Source organism: Eleutherodactylus coqui, unplaced genomic scaffold (genome assembly GCF_035609145.1).
Source record: "Eleutherodactylus coqui strain aEleCoq1 unplaced genomic scaffold, aEleCoq1.hap1 HAP1_SCAFFOLD_581, whole genome shotgun sequence".
NCBI lineage: Eukaryota > Metazoa > Chordata > Amphibia > Anura > Eleutherodactylidae > Eleutherodactylus > Eleutherodactylus coqui.
The window spans coordinates 29,526-39,352 of NW_027102141.1; the positions used below are offsets into that span (position 1 = coordinate 29,526).

At 56.4% G+C, this 9,827-nt stretch overlaps 44 pseudogenes; all 44 read left to right on the plus strand.

Moving 5' to 3' along the window:
- The first annotated feature begins 35 nt into the window (after window positions 1-35).
- Window positions 36-154, plus strand: LOC136598535 (5S ribosomal RNA; annotated as a pseudogene).
- An 80-nt stretch (window positions 155-234) lies between these two features.
- Window positions 235-353, plus strand: LOC136598553 (5S ribosomal RNA; annotated as a pseudogene).
- An 80-nt stretch (window positions 354-433) lies between these two features.
- LOC136598568 (5S ribosomal RNA) lies at window positions 434-552 on the plus strand (annotated as a pseudogene).
- Window positions 553-632: 80 nt separating this feature from the next.
- Window positions 633-751, plus strand: LOC136598410 (5S ribosomal RNA; annotated as a pseudogene).
- An 80-nt stretch (window positions 752-831) lies between these two features.
- Window positions 832-950, plus strand: LOC136598412 (5S ribosomal RNA; annotated as a pseudogene).
- Window positions 951-1,428: 478 nt separating this feature from the next.
- Window positions 1,429-1,547, plus strand: LOC136598585 (5S ribosomal RNA; annotated as a pseudogene).
- Window positions 1,548-1,627: 80 nt separating this feature from the next.
- Window positions 1,628-1,746, plus strand: LOC136598413 (5S ribosomal RNA; annotated as a pseudogene).
- Window positions 1,747-1,826: 80 nt separating this feature from the next.
- On the plus strand, window positions 1,827-1,945 carry LOC136598435 (5S ribosomal RNA; annotated as a pseudogene).
- Window positions 1,946-2,025: 80 nt separating this feature from the next.
- LOC136598447 (5S ribosomal RNA) lies at window positions 2,026-2,144 on the plus strand (annotated as a pseudogene).
- Window positions 2,145-2,224: 80 nt separating this feature from the next.
- Window positions 2,225-2,343, plus strand: LOC136598414 (5S ribosomal RNA; annotated as a pseudogene).
- Window positions 2,344-2,423: 80 nt separating this feature from the next.
- On the plus strand, window positions 2,424-2,542 carry LOC136598480 (5S ribosomal RNA; annotated as a pseudogene).
- An 80-nt stretch (window positions 2,543-2,622) lies between these two features.
- LOC136598514 (5S ribosomal RNA) lies at window positions 2,623-2,741 on the plus strand (annotated as a pseudogene).
- Window positions 2,742-2,821: 80 nt separating this feature from the next.
- On the plus strand, window positions 2,822-2,940 carry LOC136598478 (5S ribosomal RNA; annotated as a pseudogene).
- Window positions 2,941-3,019: 79 nt separating this feature from the next.
- LOC136598415 (5S ribosomal RNA) lies at window positions 3,020-3,138 on the plus strand (annotated as a pseudogene).
- Window positions 3,139-3,218: 80 nt separating this feature from the next.
- Window positions 3,219-3,337, plus strand: LOC136598466 (5S ribosomal RNA; annotated as a pseudogene).
- An 80-nt stretch (window positions 3,338-3,417) lies between these two features.
- LOC136598536 (5S ribosomal RNA) lies at window positions 3,418-3,536 on the plus strand (annotated as a pseudogene).
- An 80-nt stretch (window positions 3,537-3,616) lies between these two features.
- Window positions 3,617-3,735, plus strand: LOC136598416 (5S ribosomal RNA; annotated as a pseudogene).
- Window positions 3,736-3,815: 80 nt separating this feature from the next.
- LOC136598417 (5S ribosomal RNA) lies at window positions 3,816-3,934 on the plus strand (annotated as a pseudogene).
- Window positions 3,935-4,014: 80 nt separating this feature from the next.
- LOC136598418 (5S ribosomal RNA) lies at window positions 4,015-4,133 on the plus strand (annotated as a pseudogene).
- Window positions 4,134-4,213: 80 nt separating this feature from the next.
- Window positions 4,214-4,332, plus strand: LOC136598420 (5S ribosomal RNA; annotated as a pseudogene).
- An 80-nt stretch (window positions 4,333-4,412) lies between these two features.
- On the plus strand, window positions 4,413-4,531 carry LOC136598421 (5S ribosomal RNA; annotated as a pseudogene).
- An 80-nt stretch (window positions 4,532-4,611) lies between these two features.
- LOC136598422 (5S ribosomal RNA) lies at window positions 4,612-4,730 on the plus strand (annotated as a pseudogene).
- An 80-nt stretch (window positions 4,731-4,810) lies between these two features.
- On the plus strand, window positions 4,811-4,929 carry LOC136598424 (5S ribosomal RNA; annotated as a pseudogene).
- A 279-nt stretch (window positions 4,930-5,208) lies between these two features.
- LOC136598537 (5S ribosomal RNA) lies at window positions 5,209-5,327 on the plus strand (annotated as a pseudogene).
- An 80-nt stretch (window positions 5,328-5,407) lies between these two features.
- LOC136598554 (5S ribosomal RNA) lies at window positions 5,408-5,526 on the plus strand (annotated as a pseudogene).
- An 80-nt stretch (window positions 5,527-5,606) lies between these two features.
- LOC136598425 (5S ribosomal RNA) lies at window positions 5,607-5,725 on the plus strand (annotated as a pseudogene).
- Window positions 5,726-6,203: 478 nt separating this feature from the next.
- Window positions 6,204-6,322, plus strand: LOC136598504 (5S ribosomal RNA; annotated as a pseudogene).
- Window positions 6,323-6,402: 80 nt separating this feature from the next.
- LOC136598426 (5S ribosomal RNA) lies at window positions 6,403-6,521 on the plus strand (annotated as a pseudogene).
- Window positions 6,522-6,601: 80 nt separating this feature from the next.
- LOC136598459 (5S ribosomal RNA) lies at window positions 6,602-6,720 on the plus strand (annotated as a pseudogene).
- An 80-nt stretch (window positions 6,721-6,800) lies between these two features.
- On the plus strand, window positions 6,801-6,919 carry LOC136598471 (5S ribosomal RNA; annotated as a pseudogene).
- An 80-nt stretch (window positions 6,920-6,999) lies between these two features.
- On the plus strand, window positions 7,000-7,117 carry LOC136598586 (5S ribosomal RNA; annotated as a pseudogene).
- Window positions 7,118-7,197: 80 nt separating this feature from the next.
- On the plus strand, window positions 7,198-7,316 carry LOC136598483 (5S ribosomal RNA; annotated as a pseudogene).
- An 80-nt stretch (window positions 7,317-7,396) lies between these two features.
- On the plus strand, window positions 7,397-7,515 carry LOC136598515 (5S ribosomal RNA; annotated as a pseudogene).
- Window positions 7,516-7,595: 80 nt separating this feature from the next.
- On the plus strand, window positions 7,596-7,714 carry LOC136598571 (5S ribosomal RNA; annotated as a pseudogene).
- Window positions 7,715-7,793: 79 nt separating this feature from the next.
- Window positions 7,794-7,912, plus strand: LOC136598427 (5S ribosomal RNA; annotated as a pseudogene).
- Window positions 7,913-7,992: 80 nt separating this feature from the next.
- On the plus strand, window positions 7,993-8,111 carry LOC136598467 (5S ribosomal RNA; annotated as a pseudogene).
- Window positions 8,112-8,191: 80 nt separating this feature from the next.
- LOC136598428 (5S ribosomal RNA) lies at window positions 8,192-8,310 on the plus strand (annotated as a pseudogene).
- Window positions 8,311-8,390: 80 nt separating this feature from the next.
- Window positions 8,391-8,509, plus strand: LOC136598429 (5S ribosomal RNA; annotated as a pseudogene).
- An 80-nt stretch (window positions 8,510-8,589) lies between these two features.
- LOC136598543 (5S ribosomal RNA) lies at window positions 8,590-8,708 on the plus strand (annotated as a pseudogene).
- An 80-nt stretch (window positions 8,709-8,788) lies between these two features.
- Window positions 8,789-8,907, plus strand: LOC136598517 (5S ribosomal RNA; annotated as a pseudogene).
- Window positions 8,908-8,987: 80 nt separating this feature from the next.
- LOC136598531 (5S ribosomal RNA) lies at window positions 8,988-9,106 on the plus strand (annotated as a pseudogene).
- An 80-nt stretch (window positions 9,107-9,186) lies between these two features.
- On the plus strand, window positions 9,187-9,305 carry LOC136598481 (5S ribosomal RNA; annotated as a pseudogene).
- Window positions 9,306-9,385: 80 nt separating this feature from the next.
- LOC136598431 (5S ribosomal RNA) lies at window positions 9,386-9,504 on the plus strand (annotated as a pseudogene).
- Window positions 9,505-9,584: 80 nt separating this feature from the next.
- On the plus strand, window positions 9,585-9,703 carry LOC136598500 (5S ribosomal RNA; annotated as a pseudogene).
- The last annotated feature ends 124 nt before the right edge of the window (window positions 9,704-9,827 follow it).

The window sequence follows — 9,827 nt, forward strand, 5'->3', positions numbered from 1 at the left end:
CACTGCAGAAAGCCCATAGGAAAGGAGGAGGAGCTGTCAACGGGCATTCTAAGCTGAATGTGCCTGCTCTCGTCAGATCGCGGCCGCCAGCCAGCTTGAGGCCTGGCAAGTACCAGTATGGGTGACCGGCTGGGAATCCCAGGTCCCATTGACTTTTAAGGCCGTGAGTAGGTTTCTTTCCTTTTTGGAGGTGCGTTCGCACTGCAGAAAGCCCATAGGAAAGGAGGAGGAGCTGTCAACGGGCATTCTAAGCTGAATGTGCCTGCTCTCGTCAGATCGCGGCCGCCAGCAAGCTTGAGGCCTGGCAAGTACCAGTATGGGTGACCGGCTGGGAATCCCAGGTCCCGTTGACTTTTAAGGCCGTGAGTAGGTTTCTTTCCGTTTCGGAGGTGCGTTCGCACTGCAGAAAGCCCATAGGAAAGGAGGAGGAGCTGTCAACGGGCATTCTAAGCTGAATGTGCCTGCTCTCGTCAGATCGCGGCCGCCAGCCAGCTTGAGGCCTGGCAAGTACCAGTATGGGTGACCGGCTGGGAATCCCAGGTCACGTTGACTTTTAAGGCCATGAGTAGGTTTATTTCCTTTTCGGAGGTGCGTTCGCACTGCAGAAAGCCCATAGGAAAGGAGGAGGAGCTGTCAACGGGCATTCTAAGCTGAATGTGCCTGCTCTCGTCAGATCGCGGCCGCCAGCCAGCTTGAGGCCTGGCAAGTACCAGTATGGGTGACCGGCTGGGAATCCCAGGTCCCGTTGACTTTTAAGGCCGTGAGTAGGTTTCTTTCCGTTTCGGAGGTGCGTTCGCACTGCAGAAAGCCCATAGGAAAGGAGGAGGAGCTGTCAACGGGCATTCTAAGCTGAATGTGCCTGCTCTCGTCAGATCGCGGCCGCCAGCCAGCTTGAGGCCTGGCAAGTACCAGTATGGGTGACCGGCTGGGAATCCCAGGTCCCGTTGACTTTTAAGGCCGTGAGTAGGTTTCTTTCCTTTTCGGAGGTGCATTCGCACTGCAGAAAGCCCATAGGAAAGGAGGAGGAGCTGTCAACGGGAATTCTAAGCTGAATATGCCTGCTCTCGTCAGATCACGGCCGCCAGCCAGCTTGAGGTCTGGCAAGTACCAGTATGGGTGACCGGCTGGGAATCCCAGGTCCCGTTGACTTTTAAGGCCGTGAGTAGGTTTCTTTCCTTTTCGGAGGTGCGTTCGCACTGCAGAAAGCCCATAGGAAAGGAGAAGGAGCTGTCAACGGGCATTCTAAGCTGAATGTGCCTGCTCTCGTCAGATCGCGGCCGCCAGCCAGCTTGAGGCCTGGCAAGTACCAGTATGGGTGACAGGCTGGGAATCCCAGGTCCTGTTGACTTTTAAGGCCGTGAGTAGGTTTCTTTCCTTTTCGGAGGTGAGTTCGCACTGCAGAAAGCCCATAGGAAAGGAGGAGGAGCTGTCAACGGACATTCTAAGCTGAATGTGCCTGCTCTCGTCAGATCGCGGCCGCCAGCCAGCTTGAGGCCTGGCAAATACCAGTATGGGTGACCGGCTGGGAATCCCAGGTCCCGTTGACTTTTAAGGCCGTGAGTAGGTTTCTTTTCTTTTCTGAGGTGCGTTCGCACTGCAGAAAGCCCATAGGAAAGGAGGAGGAGCTGTCAACGGGCATTCTAAGCTGAATGTGCCTGCTCTCGTCAGATCGCGGCCGCCAGCCAGCTTGAGGCCTGGCAAGTACCAGTATGGGTGACCGGCTGGGAATCCCAGGTCCCGTTGACTTTTAAGGCCGTGAGTAGGTTTCTTTCTGTTTCGGAGGTGCGTTCTCACTGCAGAAAGCCCATAGGAAAGGAGGAGGAGCTGTCAACGGGCATTCTAAGCTGAATGTGCCTGCTCTCGTCAGATCGCGGCCGCCAGCCAGCTTGAGGCCTGGCAAGTACCAGGATGGGTGACCGGCTGGGAATCCCAGGTCCCGTTGACTTTTAAGGCCGTGAGTAGGTTTCTTTCCTTTTCGGAGGTGCGTTCTCACTGCAGAAAGCCCATAGGAAAGGAGGAGGAGCTGTCAACGGGCATTCTAAGCTGAATGTGCCTGCTCTCGTCAGATCGCGGCCGCCAGCCAGCTTGAGGCCTGGCAAGTACCAGGATGGGTGACCGGCTGGGAATCCCAGGTCCCGTTGACTTTTAAGGCCGTGAGTAGGTTTCTTTCCGTTTCGGAGGTGCGTTCGCACTGCAGAAAGCCCATAGGAAAGGAGGAGGAGCTGTCAACGGGCATTCTAAGCTGAATGTGCCTGCTCTCGTCAGATCGCGGCCGCCAGCCAGCTTGAGGCCTGGCAAGTACCAGTATGGGTGACCGGCTGGGAATCCCAGGTCCCGTTGACTTTTAAGGCCGTGAGTAGGTTTCTTTCTGTTTCGGAGGTGCGTTCTCACTGCAGAAAGCCCATAGGAAAGGAGGAGGAGCTGTCAACGGGCATTCTAAGCTGAATGTGCCTGCTCTCGTCAGATCGCGGCCGCCAGCCAGCTTGAGGCCTGGCAAGTACCAGGATAGGTGACCGGCTGGGAATCCCAGGTCCCGTTGACTTTTAAGGCCGTGAGTAGGTTTCTTTCCGTTTCGGAGGTGCGTTCGCACTGCAGAAAGCCCATAGGAAAGGAGGAGGAGCTGTCAACGGGCATTCTAAGCTGAATGTGCCTGCTCTCGTCAGATCGCGGCCGCCAGCCAGCTTGAGGCCTGGCAAGTACCAGTATGGGTGACTGGCTGGGAATCCCAGGTCCCGTTGACTTTTAAGGCCGTGAGTAGGTTTCTTTCCTTTTCGGAGGTGCGTTCTCACTGCAGAAAGCCCATAGGAAAGGAGGAGGAGCTGTCAACGGGCATTCTAAGCTGAATGTGCCTGCTCTCGTCAGATCGCGGCCGCCAGCCAGCTTGAGGCCTGGCAAGTACCAGGATGGGTGACCGGCTGGGAATCCCAGGTCCCATTGACTTTTAAGGCCGTGAGTAGGTTTCTTTCCTTTTCGGAGGTGCGTTCGCACTGCAGAAAGCCCATAGGAAAGGAGAGGAGCTGTCAACGGGCATTCTAAGCTGAATGTGCCTGCTCTCGTCAGATCGCGGCCGCCAGCCAGCTTGAGGCCTGGCAAGTACCAGTATGGGTGACCGGCTGGGAATCCCAGGTCCCGTTGACTTTTAAGGCCGTGAGTAGGTTTCTTTCCGTTTCGGAGGTGCGTTCGCACTGCAGAAAGCCCATAGGAAAGGAGGCGGAGCTGTCAACGGGCATTCTAAGCTGAATGTGCCTGCTCTCGTCAGATCGCGGCTGCCAGCCAGCTTGAGGCCTGGCAAGTACCAGTATGGGTGACCAGCTGGGAATCCCAGGTCCCGTTGACTTTTAAGGCCGTGAGAAGGTTTCTTTCCTTTTCGGAGGTGCGTTCGCACTGCAGAAAGCCCATAGGAAAGGAGGAGGAGCTGTCAACGGGCATTCTAAGCTGAATGTGCCTGCTCTCGTCAGATCGCGGCCGCCAGCCAGCTTGAGGCCTGGCAAGTACCAGTATGGGTGACCGGCTGGGAATCCCAGGTCCCATTGACTTTTAAGGCCGTGAGTAGGTTTCTTTCCTTTTCGGAGGTGCGTTCGCACTGCAGAAAGCCCATAGGAAAGGAGGAGGAGCTGTCAACGGGCATTCTAAGCTGAATGTGCCTGCTCTCGTCAGATCGCGGCCGCCAGCCAGCTTGAGGCCTGGCAAGTACCAGTATGGGTGACCGGCTGGGAATCCCAGGTCCCGTTGACTTTTAAGGCCGTGAGTAGGTTTCTTTCCTTTTCGGAGGTGCGTTCGCACTGCAGAAAGCCCATAGGAAAGGAGGAGGAGCTGTCAACGGGCATTCTAAGCTGAATGTGCCTGCTCTCGTCAGATCGCGGCCGCCAGCCAGCTTGAGGCCTGGCAAGTACCAGTATGGGTGACCGGCTGGGAATCCCAGGTCCCGTTGACTTTTAAGGCCGTGAGTAGGTTTCTTTCCTTTTCGGAGGTGCGTTCGCACTGCAGAAAGCCCATAGGAAAGGAGGAGGAGCTGTCAACGGGCATTCTAAGCTGAATGTGCCTGCTCTCGTCAGATCGCGGCCGCCAGCCAGCTTGAGGCCTGGCAAGTACCAGTATGGGTGACCGGCTGGGAATCCCAGGTCCCGTTGACTTTTAAGGCCGTGAGTAGGTTTCTTTCCGTTTCGGAGGTGCGTTCGCACTGCAGAAAGCCCATAGGAAAGGAGGAGGAGCTGTCAACGGGCATTCTAAGCTGAATGTGCCTGCTCTCGTCAGATCGCGGCCGCCAGCCAGCTTGAGGCCTGGCAAGTACCAGTATGGGTGACCGGCTGGGAATCCCAGGTCCCGTTGACTTTTAAGGCCGTGAGTAGGTTTCTTTCCTTTTCGGAGGTGCGTTCGCACTGCAGAAAGCCCATAGGAAAGGAGGAGGAGCTGTCAACGGGCATTCTAAGCTGAATGTGCCTGCTCTCGTCAGATCGCGGCCGCCAGCCAGCTTGAGGCCTGGCAAGTACCAGTATGGGTGACCGGCTGGGAATCCCAGGTCCCGTTGACTTTTAAGGCCGTGAGTAGGTTTCTTTCCTTTTCGGAGGTGCGTTCGCACTGCAGAAAGCCCATAGGAAAGGAGGAGGAGCTGTCAACGGGCATTCTAAGCTGAATGTGCCTGCTCTCGTCAGATCGCGGCCGCCAGCCAGCTTGAGGCCTGGCAAGTACCAGTATGGGTGACCGGCTGGGAATCCCAGGTCCCGTTGACTTTTAAGGCCGTGAGTAGGTTTCTTTCCTTTTCGGAGGTGCGTTCGCACTGCAGAAAGCCCATAGGAAAGGAGGAGGAGCTGTCAACGGGCATTCTAAGCTGAATGTGCCTGCTCTCGTCAGATCGCGGCCGCCAGCCAGCTTGAGGCCTGGCAAGTACCAGTATGGGTGACCGGCTGGGAATCCCAGGTCCCGTTGACTTTTAAGGCCGTGAGTAGGTTTCTTTCCTTTTCGGAGGTGCGTTCGCACTGCAGAAAGCCCATAGGAAAGGAGGAGGAGCTGTCAACGGGCATTCTAAGCTGAATGTGCCTGCTCTCGTCAGATCGCGGCCGCCAGCCAGCTTGAGGCCTGGCAAGCACCAGTATGGGTGAGCGGCTGGGAATCCCAGGTCCCATTGACTTTTAAGGCCGTGAGTAGGTTTCTTTCCTTTTCGGAGGTGCGTTCGCACTGCAGAAAGCCCATAGGAAAGGAGGAGGAGCTGTCAACGGGCATTCTAAGCTGAATGTGCCTGCTCTCGTCAGATCGCGGCCGCCAGCCAGCTTGAGGCCTGGCAAGTACCAGTATGGGTGACCGGCTGGGAATCCCAGGTCCCATTGACTTTTAAGGCCGTGAGTAGGTTTCTTTCCTTTTTGGAGGTGCGTTCGCACTGCAGAAAGCCCATAGGAAAGGAGGAGGAGCTGTCAACGGGCATTCTAAGCTGAATGTGCCTGCTCTCGTCAGATCGCGGCCGCCAGCAAGCTTGAGGCCTGGCAAGTACCAGTATGGGTGACCGGCTGGGAATCCCAGGTCCCGTTGACTTTTAAGGCCGTGAGTAGGTTTCTTTCCGTTTCGGAGGTGCGTTCGCACTGCAGAAAGCCCATAGGAAAGGAGGAGGAGCTGTCAACGGGCATTCTAAGCTGAATGTGCCTGCTCTCGTCAGATCGCGGCCGCCAGCCAGCTTGAGGCCTGGCAAGTACCAGTATGGGTGACCGGCTGGGAATCCCAGGTCCCGTTGACTTTTAAGGCCGTGAGTAGGTTTCTTTCCTTTTCGGAGGTGCGTTCGCACTGCAGAAAGCCCATAGGAAAGGAGGAGGAGCTGTCAACGGGAATTCTAAGCTGAATATGCCTGCTCTCGTCAGATCACGGCCGCCAGCCAGCTTGAGGTCTGGCAAGTACCAGTATGGGTGACCGGCTGGGAATCCCAGGTCCCGTTGACTTTTAAGGCCGTGAGTAGGTTGCTTTCCTTTTCGGAGGTGCGTTCGCACTGCAGAAAGCCCATAGGAAAGGAGAAGGAGCTGTCAACGGGCATTCTAAGCTGAATGTGCCTGCTCTTGTCAGATCGCGGCCACCAGCCAGCTTGAGGCCTGGCAAGTACCAGTATGGGTGACAGGCTGGGAATCCCAGGTCCTGTTGACTTTTAAGGCCGTGAGTAGGTTTCTTTCCTTTTCGGAGGTGCGTTCGCACTGCAGAAAGCCCATAGGAAAGGAGGAGGAGCTGTCAACGGACATTCTAAGCTGAATGTGCCTGCTCTCGTCAGATCGCGGCCGCCAGCCAGCTTGAGGCCTGGCAAGTACCAGTATGGGTGACCGGCTGGGAATCCCAGGTCCCGTTGACTTTTAAGGCCGTGAGTAGGTTTCTTTTCTTTTCTGAGGTGCGTTCGCACTGCAGAAAGCCCATAGGAAAGGAGGAGGAGCTGTCAACGGGCATTCTAAGCTGAATGTGCCTGCTCTCGTCAGATCGCGGCCGCCAGCCAGCTTGAGGCCTGGCAAGTACCAGTATGGGTGACCGGCTGGGAATCCCAGGTCCCGTTGACTTTTAAGGCCGTGAGTAGGTTTCTTTCTGTTTCGGAGGTGCGTTCTCACTGCAGAAAGCCCATAGGAAAGGAGGAGGAGCTGTCAACGGGCATTCTAAGCTGAATGTGCCTGCTCTCGTCAGATCGCGGCCGCCAGCCAGCTTGAGGCCTGGCAAGTACCAGGATGGGTGACCGGCTGGGAATCCCAGGTCCCGTTGACTTTTAAGGCCGTGAGTAGGTTACTTTCCTTTTCGGAGGTGCGTTCTCACTGCAGAAAGCCCATAGGAAAGGAGGAGGAGCTGTCAACGGGCATTCTAAGCTGAATGTGCCTGCTCTCGTCAGATCGCGGCCGCCAGCCAGCTTGAGGCCTGGCAAGTACCAGGATGGGTGACCGGCTGGGAATCCCAGGTCCCGTTGACTTTTAAGGCCGTGAGTAGGTTTCTTTCTGTTTCGGAGGTGCGTTCGCACTGCAGAAAGCCCATAGGAAAGGAGGAGGAGCTGTCAACGGGCATTCTAAGCTGAATGTGCCTGCTCTCGTCAGATTGCGGCCGCCACCAGCTTGAGGCCTGGCAAGTACCAGTATGGGTGACCGGCTGGGAATCCCAGGTCCCGTTGACTTTTAAGGCCGTGAGTAGGTTTCTTTCTGTTTCGGAGGTGCGTTCTCACTGCAGAAAGCCCATAGGAAAGGAGGAGGAGCTGTCAACGGGCATTCTAAGCTGAATGTGCCTGCTCTCGTCAGATCGCGGCCGCCAGCCAGCTTGAGGCCTGGCAAGTACCAGGATGGGTGACCGGCTGGGAATCCCAGGTCCCGTTGACTTTTAAGGCCGTGAGTAGGTTTCTTTCCGTTTCGGAGGTGCGTTCGCACTGCAGAAAGCCCATAGGAAAGGAGGAGGAGCTGTCAACGGGCATTCTAAGCTGAATGTGCCTGCTCTCGTCAGATCGCGGCCGCCAGCCAGCTTGAGGCCTGGCAAGTACCAGTATGGGTGACTGGCTGGGAATCCCAGGTCCCGTTGACTTTTAAGGCCGTGAGTAGGTTTCTTTCCTTTTCGGAGGTGCGTTCTCACTGCAGAAAGCCCATAGGAAAGGAGGAGGAGCTGTCAACGGGCATTCTAAGCTGAATGTGCCTGCTCTCGTCAGATCGCGGCCGCCAGCCAGCTTGAGGCCTGGCAAGTACCAGGATGGGTGACCGGCTGGGAATCCCAGGTCCCACTGACTTTTAAGGCCGTGAGTAGGTTTCATTCCTTTTCGGAGGTGCGTTCGCACTGCAGAAAGCCCATAGGAAAGGAGAGGAGCTGTCAACGGGCATTCTAAGCTGAATGTGCCTGCTCTCGTCAGATCGCGGCCGCCAGCCAGCTTGAGGCCTGGCAAGTACCAGTATGGGTGACCGGCTGGGAATCCCAGGTCCCGTTGACTTTTAAGGCCGTGAGTAGGTTTCTTTCCGTTTCGGAGGTGCGTTCGCACTGCAGAAAGCCCATAGGAAAGGAGGCGGAGCTGTCAACGGGCATTCTAAGCTGAATGTGCCTGCTCTCGTCAGATCGCGGCTGCCAGCCAGCTTGAGGCCTGGCAAGTACCAGTATGGGTGACCAGCTGGGAATCCCAGGTCCCGTTGACTTTTAAGGCCGTGAGAAGGTTTCTTTCCTTTTCGGAGGTGCGTTCGCACTGCAGAAAGCCCATAGGAAAGGAGGAGGAGCTGTCAACGGGCATTCTAAGCTGAATGTGCCTGCTCTCGTCAGATCGCGGCCGCCAGCCAGCTTGAGGCCTGGCAAGTACCAGTATGGGTGACCGGCTGGGAATCCCAGGTCCCGTTGACTTTTAAGGCCGTGAGTAGGTTTCTTTCCTTTTCGGAGGTGCGTTCGCACTGCAGAAAGCCCATAGGAAAGGAGGAGGAGCTGTCAACGGGCATTCTAAGCTGAATGTGCCTGCTCTCGTCAGATCGCGGCCGCCAGCCAGCTTGAGGCCTGGCAAGTACCAGTATGGGTGACCGGCTGGGAATCCCAGGTCCCGTTGACTTTTAAGGCCGTGAGTAGGTTTCTTTCCGTTTCGGAGGTGCGTTCGCACTGCAGAAAGCCCATAGGAAAGGAGGAGGAGCTGTCAACGGGCATTCTAAGCTGAATGTGCCTGCTCTCGTCAGATCACGGCCGCCAGCCAGCTTGAGGCCTGGCAAGTACCAGTATGGGTGACCGGCTGGGAATCCCAGGTCCCGTTGACTTTTAAGGCCGTGAGTAGGTTTCTTTCCTTTTCGGAGGTGCGTTCGCACTGCAGAAAGCCCATAGGAAAGGAGGAGGAGCTGTCAACGGGCATTCTAAGCTGAATGTGCCTGCTCTCGTCAGATCGCGGCCGCCAGCCAGCTTGAGGCCTGGCAAGTACCAGTATGGGTGACCGGCTGAGAATCCCAGGTCCCGTTGACTTTTAAGGCCGTGAGTAGGTTTCTTTCCTTTTCGGAGGTGCGTTCGCACTGCAGAAAGCCCATAGGAAAGGAGGAGGAGCTGGCAACGGGCATTCTAAGCTGAATGTGCCTGCTCTCGTCAGATCGCGGCTGCCAGCCAGCTTGAGGCCTGGCAAGTACCAGTATGGGTGACCGGCTGGGAATCCCAGGTCCCGTTGACTTTTAAGGCCGTGAGTAGGTTTCTTTCCTTTTCGGAGGTGCGTTCGCACTGCAGAAAGCCCATAGGAAAGGAGGAGGAGCTGTCAACGGGCATTCTAAGCTGAATGTGCCTGCTCTCGTCAGATCGCGGCCGCCAGCCAGCTTGAGGCCTGGCAAGTACCAGTATGGGTGACCGGCTGGGAATCCCAGGTCCCGTTGACGTTTAAGGCCGTGAGTAGGTTTCTTTCCTTTTCGGAGGTGCGTTCGCACTGCAGAAAGCCCATAGGAAAGGAGGAGGAGCTGTCAACGGGCATTCTAAGCTGAATGTGCCTGCTCTCGTCAGATCGCGGCCGCCAGCCAGCTTGAGGCCTGGCAAGTACCAGTATGGGTGACCGGCTGGGAATCCCAGGTCCCGTTGACTTTTAAGGCCGTGAGTAGGTTTCTTTCCTTTTCGGAGGTGCGTTCGCACTGCAGAAAGCCCATAGGAAAGGAGGAGGAGCTGTCAACGGGCATTCTAAGCTGAATGTGCCTGCTCTCGTCAGATCGCGGCCGCCAGCCAGCTTGAGGCCTGGCAAGTACCAGTATGGGTGACCGGCTGGGAATCCCAGGTGCCGTTGACTTTTAAGGCCGTGAGTAGGTTTCTTTCCTTTTCGGAGGTGCGTTCGCACTGCAGAAAGCCCATAGGAAAGGAGGAGGAGCTGTCAACGGGCATTCTAAGCTGAATGTGCCTGCTCTCGTCAGATC